This window comes from Moschus berezovskii, chromosome 12 (genome assembly GCF_049115385.1).
Source record: "Moschus berezovskii isolate FMDL1 chromosome 12, NW_MosBer_1.0, whole genome shotgun sequence".
In the NCBI taxonomy this organism is placed as follows: domain Eukaryota; kingdom Metazoa; phylum Chordata; class Mammalia; order Artiodactyla; family Moschidae; genus Moschus; species Moschus berezovskii.
Window position 1 is genome coordinate 45,724,172 of NC_142471.1, and position 16,634 is coordinate 45,740,805.

At 39.8% G+C, this 16,634-nt stretch overlaps 1 long non-coding RNA gene across 1 annotated transcript in view; it reads right to left on the reverse strand.

Moving 5' to 3' along the window:
- The window catches only part of LOC129555607 (uncharacterized), a 51,909-nt gene extending 38,382 nt beyond the window's left edge, over positions 1 to 13,527 (reverse strand). Inside the window, exon 1 of the long non-coding RNA XR_016038757.1 lies at positions 13,340 to 13,527. This is a non-coding gene — a long non-coding RNA (uncharacterized LOC129555607). The remainder of the gene's footprint in view (positions 1 to 13,339) is intronic.
- Positions 13,528 to 16,634: the final 3,107 nt, after the last annotated feature.

Genomic DNA, 16,634 nt, shown 5'->3' on the forward strand with positions numbered 1-16,634 from the left:
TATATGCATACAGAACACTAAAAAAAAGTTTTCAAAAGATCCAAAGAAATGGAAAGCTCGTCCACGTTCATGAACTGAAAAATTCAATGTTTTTAATGTGTCATTCTTTCCCAAATTGATTTATAGATCGAGATTCAGTACTGCTGTACTTAGTTGCTTGGTTGTGTCTGATTCTCTGTGATGCCATAGACTGTAGCCCACCAGGTTCCTCTGTCCATGGGGATTTTCCAGGCAAGAATATTGGAGTGGGTTGCCATGCCCTTCCCCAGGGGATCTTCCCAAACTGGGGGTCGAACCCAGGTCTCCGGCATTGCAGGTGGATTCTTTACCATCTGAGCCAAGGTCCAGATTCAACACAACCCCAATCAAAATACAACAAGCTATTTTGTAGATATTGGTAAACCAATTCTAATATTTACGTGGTAAGGCAAAGGTGTGGGGTTGCTAAAACACTTTTAAAAGAATAATAAAATGGAGAAATTAGTCAACTTGATATAAAGGCTTCCTTGTTGCTTCAGTAATCAAGACAATGACATTGGCAGATGAATAAATCAACAGAACAAAATACAGATAACCAGAAAAAGTCCCACATAAATATGCCCAATTGATTTTTTTATAAAGATTAAAAAGGAATTCAATTCAGGAGGATAACTTTTTCAATAAAGGGTGCTGAAACAACTGAACACTGACCTAAACCTCACATTTTTTACAAAAAGTAGCTCAGAACAGATCATACACTTAAATGTTGAATGCAAAACTATGAAATTATTAGAATTAAATATATGAGAAATTCTTTGGGATTTCGGGGTAGGGAGTTACTAGACTTGACATCAGAGGCACAATCCATGAAAGAAAAAATTGAAAATAGGACCTTATCAAAATTAAAAACTTTTGCCATATTAAGATGAAAAGGCAAGCTGTAAAATGGGAGAAAATACTTGCTAACTACATGTTTAATGGAATATTATTATCTAGAATATATAAGGAATTTTCAAATTAAACAGTTAAAAAAATCAATGAATCCAATCAGAAAAAAGGATTTCACTGAGTAATCTTTTATATACAGAAAACAAGCACATGAAAAGAAGTTCAACATATTTGGCCATAAGGGATATACCAATTAAAACCCCAGTGAGATATCATCTATAGAATGGCTAAAATAAAAGTGATAACCACACCAAAAGCTGGCAATCTGCATCACTCTAACATTGCTGGTAGGGGTGTGAAATGGTTTTGGAAAACAGTTTCTTAGAAAATTAAATGCAATCACCGTATGACTCAACAGTAATTGTCTCTTGGGATTTTCTCCCAGGGAAATAAAAATTTACATTCTCATGAAAGTAGTCTATAAGGATGTTCTTAGCAGCTTCATTCACAGTAGCTCAAAACTGGAAACAACCCAGATGCCTTTCTGTGGGTCAGTGCTGAAAAACATTGGTACATCCATGCCACAGACCACTACTCAATAATGAGAAAGTACAATGAGAATTGCAAAAGACCAAAAGCATTTTTTTTGCAAACTTCCTTTTATTATTTAAAAAAACCAAAGAATTTGTTTTAGATTACAAATTTTTTGCTTTTGATTATAAACACTGTGTAAGATGATGCCTTCTCTTGCAAAACCGATAAACACAGGAACAAATTTTAAACATATGTGATTTGTCCAAGATATTTGAAAAAATAAGAACCTGATTCTTTGCTTAGTATTGAAAAAAATTAGTATTCCCCAACCTTTCAAAGAAGAAGTTTGAATGTATGCCTCAGTTGGAGAAAGAGAGTGAGACCATCTATATCTGCTCTGCTGCTGCTGCTAAGTCGCTTCAGTCATGTCCAACTCTGTGCGACCCCATAGATGGCAGCCCACCAGGCTCCCCTGTACCTGGGATTCTCCAGGCAAGAACACTGGAGTGGGTTGCCATTTCCTTCTCCAATGCATGAAAGTGAAAAGTGAAAGTGAAGTCGCTCAGTCGTGTCCGACTCTTCACGATCCCATGGACTGCAACCTACCAGGCTCCTCCGCCCATGGGATTTTCCAGGCAAGAGTACTAGAGTGGGTTGTCATTGCCTCCTCTAAATAGCATCAAATAGGCCTTCTCATGATACCTTTTCTTTCTGGATCACATATCTTCACAAAATAGCTACTTTAAAAAAATTATAATGAACTGTTTAACAGGGGTAAAGAAATATGTATTGAATACATATGTGTCAACTTTACCATAAACAATTATGCCTATCAGATGACACTATTTTTTATAGCTTGACATATAAATGTTTTTTAATGAATTTTTTTGTAGTTGCTTTACAATGTTCTGTTGGTTTCTGTTGTACAGCAAAGTGAATCAGCTATACTTACACATGTCGATATATCCCCCTCTTTTTTTGATTTTCTTCCCATTTAGGTTACCACAGAGCACCGAGTAGAGTTCCCTGGGATGCACAGTAGGCTTTTATTAGTTATCTATTTTATACATAGCAGTGCATGGTAGTGATATACATCGATCCTATTCTTTCAGTTCATCCCCTCTCCCCTTTCTTCCTGTTATGCATATGTCTATTCTCTACATCTGGGTATCTATTTCTGCTTTGCAGATAAGATCATCTGCATCATATTTCTAAGAGAAGGCAATGGCAACCCACTCCAGTACTCTCGCCTGGAAAATCCCATGGACAGAGGAGCCTGGCAGGCTGTAGTCCACGGGGTCGCTAAGAGTCAGACACGACTGAGCGACTTCACTTTCACTTTTCCTTTCATGCATTGGAGAAGGAAATGGCAACCCACTCCAGTGTTCTTGCCTGGAGAATCCCAGGGACAGGGGAGCCTGGTGGGCTTCCGTCTATGGGGTCACACAGAGTCGGACACGACTGAAGTGACTTAGCAGCAGCAGCAGCAGCAGCAGGAGCATCATATTTTTAGATTTCACATCTAAGCGATATATGATATTTGTTTTTTCTCTTCCTGGTTTACTTCACTCTCTCTGACGGTCTCTAGGTCTATCCACATCCCTGCAAATTACACGATTTCGTTTCTTTTTGTGGCTGAGTAGTAGTCGACTAACTTTAAAAAATTTACCCCACAATGTAAGGGACAAACTCGAATTTCAGAAAAGAAAGTCAAATTTATCTAATGAAAAACTTGAATTATTAAAAATTAGCAAATACACACACACAGAAAATATACACAGAGCGGTAGCACTGTGAACTAGGGGAAAAGCAGTGGTCTGACACCACTCAGCATGGCTCGTCAGTTAAAGAAAAAAAACCCAAACATGCACACACTTACACACACACACACACACACAGATGCATGCACACAAGCTGTGGATATCTGCTACAACTTGGTTGAATCTCCAGAAAATTATGCTGAATAGAAAAACCAAATCTGATGATTATGTACTATATGATTATATTTATATAACATTTTGAAATGGCAAAATTATAGAAATGGAGAACCAATTGGTGATTGTCAGAGGTTAGGGACAGGAAGGAGGAGTGCAGGAGGGAGACCGACATGCTTACAAAAAAGACACAAGGTAGGTCCTTGTGGAGCTGCAATTATTTTATATGTAAGCTGTTGTGGGTACATGAACCTACGCTTATGATAAAATTGCACAGAACTCAATTCATGCACACACAAACAGAAAAATTAATACAGGTAAAGCTGGGGGATTCTGAATAAGATTAGCAGATTTTATCAAGGTCAATATTCTGGTTGTCATTTTGTGCTATAGTTTTACCTCATGTCACCATCGGTAGAAACTGCATAAAGGGTACACAGCCTCTGTCTTATTTTTTACAATTGCATGTGAATCTATAATTCTTTAAAAATAAGAAGTACATTAAAATTATTCTTGAGCTTTGCTCTGAAATGCAGTTCAGTTATGTGGAAACGGTTTTGTTTAGTTACTCATGTCATGGCATCCGGTCCCATTACTTCATGGTAAGCAGATTGGGAAACAGTGGAAACAGTTGCTGACTTTACTTTTTTGGGCTCCAAAATCACTGCAGATGGTGATTGCAGCCATGAAATTAAAAGACACTTATTCCTTGGAAGGATAGCTATGACCAACCTAGACAGCATATTGAAAAGCAGAGACATGATGTTGTCAACAAAGGTCTGTCTAGTCAAGGCTATAGTTTTTCCAGTAGTCATGTATGGATGTAAGGGTTGGACTATAAAGAAAGCTGAGCACAGAAGAACTGATGCTTTTGAACTGAGGGTGTTGGAGAAGATTCTTGAGACTCACTTGAACTGCAAGGAGATCCAACCAGCCCATCCTAAAGGAAATCAGTCCTGGGTGTTCATTGGAAGGACTGATGTTGAAGCTGAAACTCCAATATTTTGGCCACCTGATGTGAAGAGCTGACTCATTTGAAAAGACCCTGATGTTGGGAAGGATTGAAGGCAGGAGGAGAAGGGGATGACAGAGGATGAGATGGCTGGATGGCATCACCGACTCAATGGAAGTGAGTTTGAGTAAACTCCGGCAATTGGTGATGGACAGGGAGGCCTGGCGTGCTGCAGTTCATAGGGTGGGAAAGAGTTGGACACGAATGAGCAACTGACCTGAAATGAACATGTCCGACTCTTTTGCAACCCCATGGACTGTAGCCCACCAGTGTCTTCTGTCCATGGGATTTCCCAGACAGGAGTACTGAAGTGGGTTGCCATTTCCTTCTCTAGGGGATCTTTCCAACCTGGGGATCAAACCTGTGTCTCCTCTGTCTCCTGCATTGGCAGGCAGATTCTTTATCACTGAACCATTTGAATTTTTAGAATTTGCTTTAAATTTTGTTAGGTTGGTCTTTGGAGCTAATTTTGTCCTTTCGCTTCTGAAAATTCTACTAAATCCCCCATGTGTTATGTGAGTTTTTTACTTTGACCAGGGGAAACATGGTTTCAATCCTGGTCTCTGATCATTTTAATGCAGGTAAGCTGATCAGCCTTAGCTAAAGACTTAAGTGTCTATCTGCTGATCTCTGGGGCCCTCTCTGTAAAGCACTCCTCCCAGAAAACTCTAGCTGCCTTGGTCAGCTGGAACTTTCAGCTCTGTCTCCTAAACTCACGGAGACTGCCATGCTCTTCCTGGTTTTCTCCTTCCTCCACTGCAGCTCAAAACATCTAGCATCTTTAAGCCATTTGGCAACCTGGAGCAATTATAGACTTAGAGCTTTTGCCCTAGGATGCCTGCTGCCCAGTGTCTAAACAGTGTTAGTTCATATAATTTGTCTTTTTTCAAAAAATTCATTATAATATGAAGGCTAAATCTAGCTCCTCTTACTCCATCTTATTTGGAAAATAGGTATGGACCCAAAGATATTTTTAGTAAAATTTTTATTAAAAGAAAAGTCTATGAAAAAGTTAATAAAATGTAGTAAAAGTTGAGAAATCATACCAGGTGACTGGGGAAGAATGTTAAATAGACAATGTTGAGAGGAATTGAGAACATTCAGAGAGTATTATGTAACCGGAATCAGTTGTCTTGAAAGATGGTAGACTATTAGGTTGGTTGGTAAGATAAGGAAGTTGAAAGTCAGTGAACTAAAATAGTGCACATATGGAATAACAGACTAAACTAGAAAGAGACATCTGTAAGATATTTGGAAATTTGGAAAGTGGTCTCAGAGCCCCCTTCTTCTCCATCTCGTGTTGAATAGACATGAATAGAAGAAAGTCAGAGGAATAAGGAGGGAAGCAATTCAGAGTCAGTGAGAAGCACAGGGTTGTATCACGAGAAAAACATCAAGATACAAAATGTATTACCTTTAAACAGAAGCTAAAAGCATGAAAATGTTATATTGAGTTAATAAAGGATGCATAAAGGGAAAAATTAATATAAAGATGCAAATTCTCTTACATCTCACAGTATTTTAGAAACAAGTAGACGTGTAAAAAAGATAATGAAACCAAGAAAACTCTTCTAAGAAGCAAAGCAAGTGAAACCCAGAAGGATCAGCCTAACTCCAACTGCTGCCACAAAATGGTCTGGAAAATGAGCACAGAAGCCCGCTTATTACCATGACATGATGGAAAGAACTGAAGTGCAGGCTTTACAGATATCAAGAGTGAGGAGTCATCTAAGGCAATGCCAAGGGAAGCACGGAGGAGGACCCTGGCTGAAAGTAAAGGGGAAGGGGTCTCTAGCTTTGTTTAAGTGTGTTTGGAGACTTCATGGCTACCTTGGTCTATTTGTGTCTCCTCCTGACTCTAGTCACAGTCAGCCTCCACCCTGGCCACACACAATGATGTATGTGTCTTCCAATTCTCTAGGCTGAGCATTTGGGGTTGCCTGACTTTCTGTCTCACAGATGGCCCTGATTTCCAGCATCTGTTCTCTTTTCACATGATGATGCTTCTTTGGATGTTACTACGATCCCTTTATTCTTCAAGGTGGTGCCACCTGAAGGCTATGTGTAGAGGATATCTGAGAAAAGTACACTGAACAACTCAGACCTGAAGGTAGACTTCCCTATTCTTAAATGTCCTATGGACATTTCCATCCCTGACAAACTTTCAGTGGTGGTCTTTTCCCCTGGGCCCTGCCTCCCACCATGCTGGTGAACTTAAGCACCATGTGTGACCTCCTAAAACCTCCATCTCTGTGTCCATAGTTTAGTTGTCTTTGACTCCAAAGAGTTATGTTCGTTACAGAGAACAATAATCAGTCTAATCTCTGCCTGGAACCATATTCAAATGAAGCCATCGAAGGTTTCATGCAATTCCCCACAGTAGGCAATTATAGCTTGTTTCTTCATGTTTATCTCTCAAAGTAGACTCTTCATTAAAACATGGCTTGCCTCATGTTTGTTTGCCATTTTATAACCAGGAACTTGCTCAATTTCCAGCACAGAAAATAAGTGAATAAGTGACCAGTGACTCATTTTCATAATCAAATACATCCACCAAAGTGTATTCATAAGTAATACACTCCTGTCCCTGGGAAAATTCTTTTGTCTGTTAACAGATACTTTTCTTCCCCTATATATTTGTGGTTGAGGAATGTATTTATTTTGAAAATTGTAAGTTTGCACAATGGCAATCTGAAATTTTTTAAATTGGTTCTACAGCTCTGATTCAAAGAAGTGACCAGATTTTTTATGATTCCTCATGAACCAGAGTGGATCACAATCAGAAAGAAAAAGGATATACCATAGGAGGTGGACTTGGGAAAATATTCAAATTCAGATGCTACTTGGAGTCTCCTCAATTAAGTGATTTGCTAATATTTTAGGGAAAGTAAATGGCTTATTCTAGATGTATGATATCTTCTTTTGTGTTATTATATGTATTTCATTGTAAATTTGTGAACACATTTATGCTTTAGTCAACTCTTTTGTAAGTAGTAGATAGCTCATCCCAAACCATTTTTCTCTCTTTTCTTTAAGTGCTTTTGGATTCTGATCACAAAATTAACATATACATATTTTGGAAAAGTAGACTATAATGAAAAAGAATATAAAGATCTCCTGTAATCATAACATCCTGTAAAATATATTGGCTTTGTGTGCTTTCTTGGTACCATATGCTATATGCTACTTTATGCTTTACTTTTTAAGTGCTTTATCTTTTATTGAAAATATGATGTTTAAGGGCTATTTATTTTATAATTTCATATGAAGAATTGATGCTTTTGAATTGTGGTGTTGGAGAAGACTCTTGAGAGTCCCTTGGACTGCAAGGAGATCCAACAAGTCCATCCTAAAGTCCTGAATATTCATTGGAAAGACTGATGCTGAAACTGAAACTCCAAGACTTTGGCCACCTGATGCAAAGTACTGACTCGTTGGAAAAGACTCTGATGCTGGGAAAGATTGAAGGCAGGATGGAAGGGGACGACAGAAGATGAGATGTTTGGATGACATCACCAACTCGATGGACATTAGTTTGAGCAAGCTCCAGGAGTTGGTGATAGACAGTGAAGCCTGATGTGCTGCAGTCCATGGGACCGCAGAGTCAGATACTTCTGAGCAACTGAACTGAACTGATTCTAGCATAGAATTAATTACTTATTCCATTACTATTTAAAATATTCTTTGAATTGACTTTTTCCAGAGCAGGCAGAGGAAATTTGTTATACAATGACCAAAATAAAGTCTCAGAGAAATTCTAGTCCTTTACTGAACTCCAGTGCTTGCTCACCATTTTAGGACTGCTGAGCTAGGACTAATTTAATTGTCTAGGGCATGCATGTATGCTAGGTCACTTCAGTCACGTCTGACTCTTTGTGACCCTCTGGACTGTAGCCTGCCAGGCTCTTCTGTCCATGGGATTCTCCAGGCAAGAATACTGGAGTGGGTTGCCATGCCCTCCTCCAGGGGATCTTCCCAACCCAGGGATAGAACCTGTGTCTCCTGCAACTCCTGCATTGCAGGTGGATTCTATACTGCTGAACCATGGGGGAAGGCCCAAATAATTTAGGGCAATGCTTCCTAAACTATTTGATCTTCATGCACTAATACTGATAAACAGAAAATTCTCACTTTTCTGGCCAGGTACATAGGTTCCCCTGAGTACAGAGAGACAACTCAAAATATTGGTCCTATTTTACCCAGAGATGAAGCAGGAGGGTGAAAAGTCTTGCTTTACTGGTAAAGGCACCCTTGGAAGAAGCAGAGTCTGTCTGGTGGTCAAGGAAGGTGGTCAGTAGGAGGATGCCAGCACTGGGTTCAAAATTGATTATGGCCAGAGGAGGAATAGAGCATCTGACAAACCTCATCATGTTTCACGGTTTTCTTATGGCCTTGAGATTGTTGGCTTTTGTGTTCCAATTAGTTGGATGTTTAACACATTTTCCTTCCATGTCCCTCTATTCCAACTAAAGTAACAAGCTCCTAAAAGCAAAATACTGTGCCTTTGTAATTTCATACTGCCAGTTACATATTGTACATACTAAATGTTTAACAAATAAAGATTAAAAAATTTTTTTTCTATACATCTGTGTCTCTTTTGCTGTCTCGTATACAGGGTTATCATTTGCATCTTTCTAAATTCCATATACATGCGTTAGTATACCATATTGGTGTTTTTCTTCCTGGCTTACTTCACTCTGTATAATAGGCTCCAGTTTCATCCACCTCATTAGAACTGATTCAAATGCATTCTTTTTAATGGCTGAGTAATACTCCATTGTGTGTATGTACCACAGCTTTCTTATCCATTTGTCTGCAGATGGACATCTAGGTTGCTTCCATGTCCTGGCTATTATAAACACTGCTGCGATGAACATTGGAGTACATGTGTTTCTTTCAATTCTGGTTTCCTTGATGTGTATGCCCAGGAATGCGATTGCTGGATCATATGGCAGTTTTATTTCCAGTTTTTTGAGGAATCTCCACACTGTTCTCCATAGTGACTGTACTAGTTTGCATTCCCACCAATAGTGTAAGAGGGTTCCCTTTTCTCCACACCCTCTCCAGCATTTATTGCATGTAGACTTTTGGATAGCAGCCATTCTGACTGGTGTGAAATGGTATCTCATTGTGGTTTTGATTTGCATTTCTCTGATTATGAGGGATGTTGAGCATTTTTTCATGAGTTTTTTAGCCATTTTTATGTTTTCTTTGGAGAAATGTCTGTTTAGTTCTTTGGCCCATTTTTCGATTGGGTCATTTATTTTCCTGGAATTGAGCTGCAGGAGCTGCTTGTATATTTTGGAGATTAATCCTTTATCATTTGCTTCATTTGCTATTATTTTCTCCCATTCTGAAGGCTGTCTTTTCACCTTGCTTATAGTTTCCTTTGCTGTGCAGAAGCTTAGATGTATAGAACAGTCTTTGGGACTCTGTGGGAGAGGGTGAGGGTGGGATGATTTGGGAGAATGGCATTGAAACATGGATGTTGTCATATGTTAAATGAATCGCCAATTCAGGGTCGATGCATGTTTCAGGATGCTCGGGGCTGGTGTGCAGGGATAACCCAGAGGGAGGATAAGGGGAGGAGGGAGGTGGGAGGGGTGTTCAGGAAGGGGAACTCATGTACACCCGGGGCGGATTCAAGTTAATGTATGGCAAAACCAACCAATATAATATTGTAAAATAATTAGCCTCCAATAAAATAAATAAATAAAAAATAAAAATAAATAAAAATTATTTTTTGTTCAAAGACATGCCAGTTTTTCCTTTATATCTCAATATTCAATAAGAAACAGTCAGACATCTTCCCAACCTCCGTATCACATCATAGTTTTGGGGGAAAGTAACCAATACATCTGTCACGTTAGATCTGTCTGTGTATATGTGTGTGTGCACACACATGAGTAGGTATGTGTGTGCCATGCCCCTGGAGGAGGGCATGGCAACCCACTCCAGTATTCTTGCCTGGATATTCTGTGTATTAAGAAAGGAGGCTGGTGGAGTGCTTTATGACAACACGATCTCATCTATATTTCATTAGTGGGATAAATATCTGGCAGCATTTTTTGTAGCTTTAATGTTTCCAGGAGTGAAATAGAGAGAAGGCACCCATTTTGACGTGTTCCTTTCTTAGGCTTGGACAGAGTAATTGTTCTCTCCTTTTTTTTTTCCCCAAAAGCAGCCCCAGTGAGAATCTCATCTAACTTGGGTGGTGGAAAAACATTTACAAATGTTTTCCTTTTGCCCCTGAGGAGATACTCCGGGCTATTTCCATATTCCTTGAAATGAGTTTGGCTGGAGGAGAGGGAAGGCTTTTCACACATAGCGTTAAATTGTATGTTAAATTGTCTGCAGGATTGGAGAGTGCTTGGGTCATCATTAAAGCAGTCCTCAAGAACAACTCTAAGCCAAGCAGCCCAGTAGTTTTGTTGTTCCTAAATATTCTTTCCAAAAACCTTGCACTGAAGTTTGCCAATGCATAGAATTTATTATGTATTCTGGAGTTCACTAAAGTTGCAAATTGTTTTCTGGATAATTTCATTTTCATACCACTTAGAGGCACACTAATGTCTAATTTGAAGTTCATCTATTTTGAAAATGTCTTTTGCACTGTACATTTTCATTGTTTTTGGTAGTCCATGAAGGATATTGGAGGGAAAGTGACTTGTGGTGCCAGGCATACGTGTTCTCTGCATGTGAACAATTGTTGGAGTCAAGGCAGACACAGCAAAGTGCAGTTTAACTATATTCCATATTTTGCTGAATCACCACCTCATGGTTTGGGATATTTATGTTTCATGTCCATTTTTTATGAGGCAATAGCAGAATAAGAGGTGACCAGGAGAAAGAACAAATTTTCCTCACAGAGACAGCTATAAAGCAGTCATGTACAGCTATTGCCTGATGTATGTAACTCTTTAGACTGTTCTTGTTAAAGAAAAATTATCATGACACTTGCTAAAGATAGCAAGAAAGATTTTTATTTAAGGGGTGTTACAATGATGGAGTTTTGTGTTAGGGGAGAGAGATCAGACTCAACTGTGAATACGATATGGAAAAGTGGGGATTTATAGCTAAGGATCAAGGTGGAGGCAGTGTTCATGGATGAAATTGAAGGAGAAAACAGACAGAACAGGCTCCATCTTGAAAGTAGGCTCCATCTTGGGCCAGACTGTGGACTTTGAGTTATATGCCCAGTATCTATGGAAATGACATACCAGCTGGAAAACCAGGCCCCCAGAAGGAAAGCCCCAGGGCTTGTACCTAGACTCTCCTTTACCTAAAAGAATACCCTAATTATCTGTGTAACCTAATAGAATCATACATTCTATTATGCTTATTGGGGTATGAGCACAGGCCTATTGATAATTGTCCAGTTAACTACCTAGGCCAAAGGCATATGAACCACGGTTAACTTTGATTGTATCTTTCTTTTCCTTTGTTCAGACTACTTTCAGGGAATTTGGGGAGGTGGGTTTGGGCATGTACAGTTAGGGTATATAGTGTTTTCACAAAAACTGATCAGGGTCCTTGGCTAAGAGGCAACTCTGTCTTGGGCCTGCCAGTGTAATAAACTGCACTCCACTATCTGCATGGTCCTTCTGAGCAAGTTTGTTTCTTGGAACACATGGCTACAACAGAATTACTAAGAGGTAGGTAATTCTTGGCTAAACTGACTTAGGATTTTAGGCAGGCCAGGGTGATATGGTATCAAGGGTGATTTCAGTAAACTGATTAAGCAAGATTCTTGCCAAAGTTGGAATAAACTGGCCAAGAACAGAGCCCAAGGTAAAACAGGCAGACAATAGAAAATGTCCCTCAAAGACTTAGTTGAAAAATATTTAAAATCAGCTACTATAAATATTGTCAAAGAATGAAAGGAAACCATATCTAAAGAACTAAAGAAAAGCGTGACAATAACATCTAACCAAATACCAAGGTATCAGTAAAGTCAGGATATCAGTAAAAATATAGAAATTATTTAAAAAGAACTAGATAGAAATTCTGGATTTGAACAATATTAATAATAGAAAAAAACCACTAAAGAGTCTTAAAGACAGATTTGAACTGAAAACAAAAAATTAATAACCTAGAAGACAAGTCTATAGAGATAATAAAAAAATCTGTGGAGTAGGAAAAAAAAGAGAATAAACAAAAACATAACCTCACTGGCCTGTAGAACACCATCAAGAGTAATAATGTATGCATGATGGGAAGTTCAGAAGAGCCATCTTCCAAGCAATAAAAACCAAGACTAGAATTTTATATTTGGCTACTGGAAGAAAATACCATAAACATCTGGGCAAACAACTTCAAGAGGATACTGCCCAATGTAGGCTGGAGTGGGCCAGAGAGCTTTCTTATCTGGCGACAGCAAGACCTCTGCCTTCATCAGACTGGTGCTCCAGGACTGTCTCCATCTCCCAGGCTTTCCACTAAGCCGCTGTAAGCACACTTGTGACTTCATCGGGCCCAACTCTTCTCCTATAGTTGGAGACTTTCTCTGCCTCTGATACAGTGGCCAGTAGAGTCTCAACCTCCCTGGTTTTGTATATCCTTCCTCCTACCTCAGCAGAATTTCTGTGAGATGTTGCCTAGGACAGATCTTTTTCTCTTTAATGGAAGAAAACCATACTTTTCACATACTCTGTTGAAAAATTTTGCCCTTATACAAGGATAAGCTAATCTTCCCTCTTGTACACAAAACAGCAAGTCTTCTCTGATCCTGAACATTATCATTGTCCCAACGTTACCACAATTTAAACCACCTGTAGATGTGGCTCAAAAATAATTAGGTGAAAATGATTCTCCATACCCAATGCAACGTGTGGGTCCTCAAATGTTCAGGCTAAGAGGTAAGATCACAGTAATTAAGTCACCAAGTCTGGGGGTCATTGGCCATTCCTAGGGTGGCTCAAACCATATCTCATCTAGTTTAAAGAATTATTATAAAAGTTAATGCTGAATTGTTCTTCTGCATTTGTAGTACCTTAGGGCTTCCCTGGTGGCTCAGATGTTAAAGCGTCTGCCTCCAATGCGGGAGACCCCGGTTCGATCCCTGGGTCGGGAAGATCCACTGGAGAAGGAAATGGTAACCCACTCCAGTATTAGTATTCTTGCCTGGAGAATCCCATGGATGGAGAAGCCTGGTAGGCTACAGTCCACAGGGTCGCAAAGAGCCGGACACGACTGAGCGACGGAATGGAACGGAGGAATCACACAAATATTAATAGCTCAAGAACTTCCATAGGACTGCTTGTACTTGTCCTTTCCCACTCCACCCACTGCCTCGGGGCTTTCTTATAAGAACACTTTCAGCCCAAGAACTGAGTTTGACAGCTATTGGGTCATAAGCCCCCTTTGAAGGAGGACATGGTGACTATTCTGTGATTTCTGGCCTAAAGAGTTCAGTTTGTAATAAATGAGGTATTTGGTAAAAGCTTCAGGGAAAAGAGAAATGAGTAAATGGGCTCTGGGCTGCGCCTCCTGACACTCTTTACTTGACCAACTGGGCCTGTGGTTGACGTGGAGTTTTCGCTCCATTGGCTCCAGCATTTTCTAATTGCCTGTGGATTTGGAGCATCTTTGATATATGTCTCATACTCTCATATTGTAATAGCAAAATTCACTTCTACAGTACATCTCTACTTTGAATAATGCTGTCCCAAGTGGGAAAAGATTATTTAAACTAAAAAGATTATTTTTCTCTATTTCTTGAGCTTCAAGCCAAGGTCTCCACAATCTAAAAAAAGCTCTCACTAAGATGTAAAATGAAATGACAGGCTGATCTGGGATATTTTATTGTATGAGATTTGAAGGGAAGTCAAGTATTATCAAAGTAGAGGGTTCAAGTGATTTTCAAGCAACAAAAAGCTAATGATTGTTACCTGTTAGAAGGAAAACGATGTAATATTATATTCATAATACATACAACTAAAGGATATTTGGGTGAGGTTACTGGAGCAAAAGAGACAATTTTAAAGGTGAACTCAAAATAAGAAATCTCAAAGTAAAGAGGAAGGTCTAAGAAGTAGGGCATCAGAAAGAATGAGCTAGAGCCCTGAAAAAGAAATAGGCGAAAAGCTCTAATGTCTGTCAGTCAGTATAATTTTGAGAAAATTACCTATTTATTGGAAGATTTGAGACTTTTGTGACCATTAATATTTTATAGTTCAGTTCAGTTCAGTAGCTCAGTCGTGTCCAACTCTCTACGACCCCATAAATCACAGCACGCCAGGCTTCCCTGTCCATCACCAACTCCCGGAGCTCACTCAGACTCAAGTCCACAGAGTCGGTGATGCCATCCAGCCATCTCATCCTCGGTCGTCCCCTTCTCCTCCCGCCCCCAACCCTTCCCAGCATCAGAGTCTTTTCCAGTGAGTCAACTTGTCGCATGAGGTGGCCAAAGTATTGCAGTCTCGTCAATCAATGGTGATGTTTAGAATTCACTGTTTTTAAAAATAACTTGTTTTCTAAGATGTGAAATTGAGAGTTGGACTATAAAGAAAGAAAAGTGCACAGCAATGAAGACCCAGTACAGCCAAAAATAAAAATAAATAAATAAATAATTGACTCCATGGACACGAGTTTGAGTAAGCTCCTGGAGTTGGTTATGGACAGGGAAGCCTGGCATGCTGCAGTCCATGGGGTTGCAAAGGGTTGAACACGACTGAGCGACTGAACTGAACTGACCTGACTGTTTTCTAAGATTTCATTTGGCATAGTAATAATAGTGATCACTTATTTATTTACTTTTATTTTTGGCTATGCTGGGTCTTCATTGCTGTGCAAACTTTTCTCTAGCTGTGGTGAATGGGGGCTACTCTCTAGTGGTGGTGAGCAGGCTTCTCATTGCAGTGGCATCTCTTGTTGTGGAGCATGGGTTCTAGGGCTTGAGGGCTTCAGCATTTGTGGCTCCCAGGTGCTAGAGCACAGGCTCAATAGTTGTGGCACGAGGGCTTAGCTGCACCATGGAATGTGGAATCTTCCCGATCAGGAATTAAACCTATGTCTCCCACATTGGCAGGTGTATTCTTTACCACTGAGCCACCAGGGAAGCCCAGTGATCATTTAATAAATATTTAAGGTGCTTCCTCATCCATAAGATGATAATTACACCCTATCTCATGGGGGTATCATAAGAGTTGAATTAGATTATGTATACTACCTATAGTGAGAAGGCAATGGCAAGCCACTCCAGTACTCTTGCCTAGAAAATCCCATGGATGGAGGAGCCTGGTAGGCTGCAGTCCGTGGGGTCGCTAAGGATTGGACACGACTGAGCGACTTCACTTTCACTTTTCACTTTCACACATTGGAGAAGGAAATGGCAACCCACTCCAGTGTTCTTGCCTGGAGAATCCCAGGGATTGGGGGACCCTGGTGGGCTTCTGTCTATGGGGTCACACAGAGTTGGACACGACTGAAGCGATGCAGCAGCAGCAGCAGCATACTACCTATAAACATGCATGATGTTTGTCATTTTGCATGACACATAACAAAAAACACAAAAAGTGGCAATTAGCGTCACCAAACTCATCATTATATAGTCTATGAAATTTATTACTTCAAGAGGGACATTGATAATGTAGGGAAGAACCAACAGTTTGCAAAATAGATAGTGGTGGATACTACTCTAATTTTTAAAACATTGTTTTGTAACAAAATGAATTATTAGGAAATCCAAGTAGTATCAGTAGAAGAAATTCTCAGAGGGGTATCTGTGGTAAGCAGAATAATGCCCTTCCCAAGGAGGAGTGCATCAAGGCTGTATGTGGTCACCCAGTTTATTTAACATTTATGCATAGTACATTATGCAAAATGCTGGGCTGGATGAATCCCAAACTGGAATCGAGATTGCCAGAAGAAATATCAGCAGCCTCAGATATGCAGATTACCACTCTAACGGCAGAAAGCAAAGAGGAACTAAAGAGTCATTTGATGATAGTGAAGGAAGAGAGTGAAAAAGCTGGCTTAAAACTCAACATTCTAAAAACTAAGTAGTAGCCATGTATGGGTGTGAGAGTTGGACCATAAAGCAGGCTGAGTGCCTGCCCCAGTGCAGGAGATCCAGGAGATGCTGGTTCGGTTTCTGGGTCAGGAGGTTGCCCTGGAGGAGGGCACGACAATCCTTTCCAGTATTCTTGCCTGGAGAATTCCATGGACAGAGGAGCCTGGCAGGCTACAGTCCATGAGGTCGCAAAGAGTCGGGCACAACTGAAGCAATTTAGCAGGCATGCACTATTGCATAAATGCTGACTTTGTCTTAAAAACTTAAAAAAATT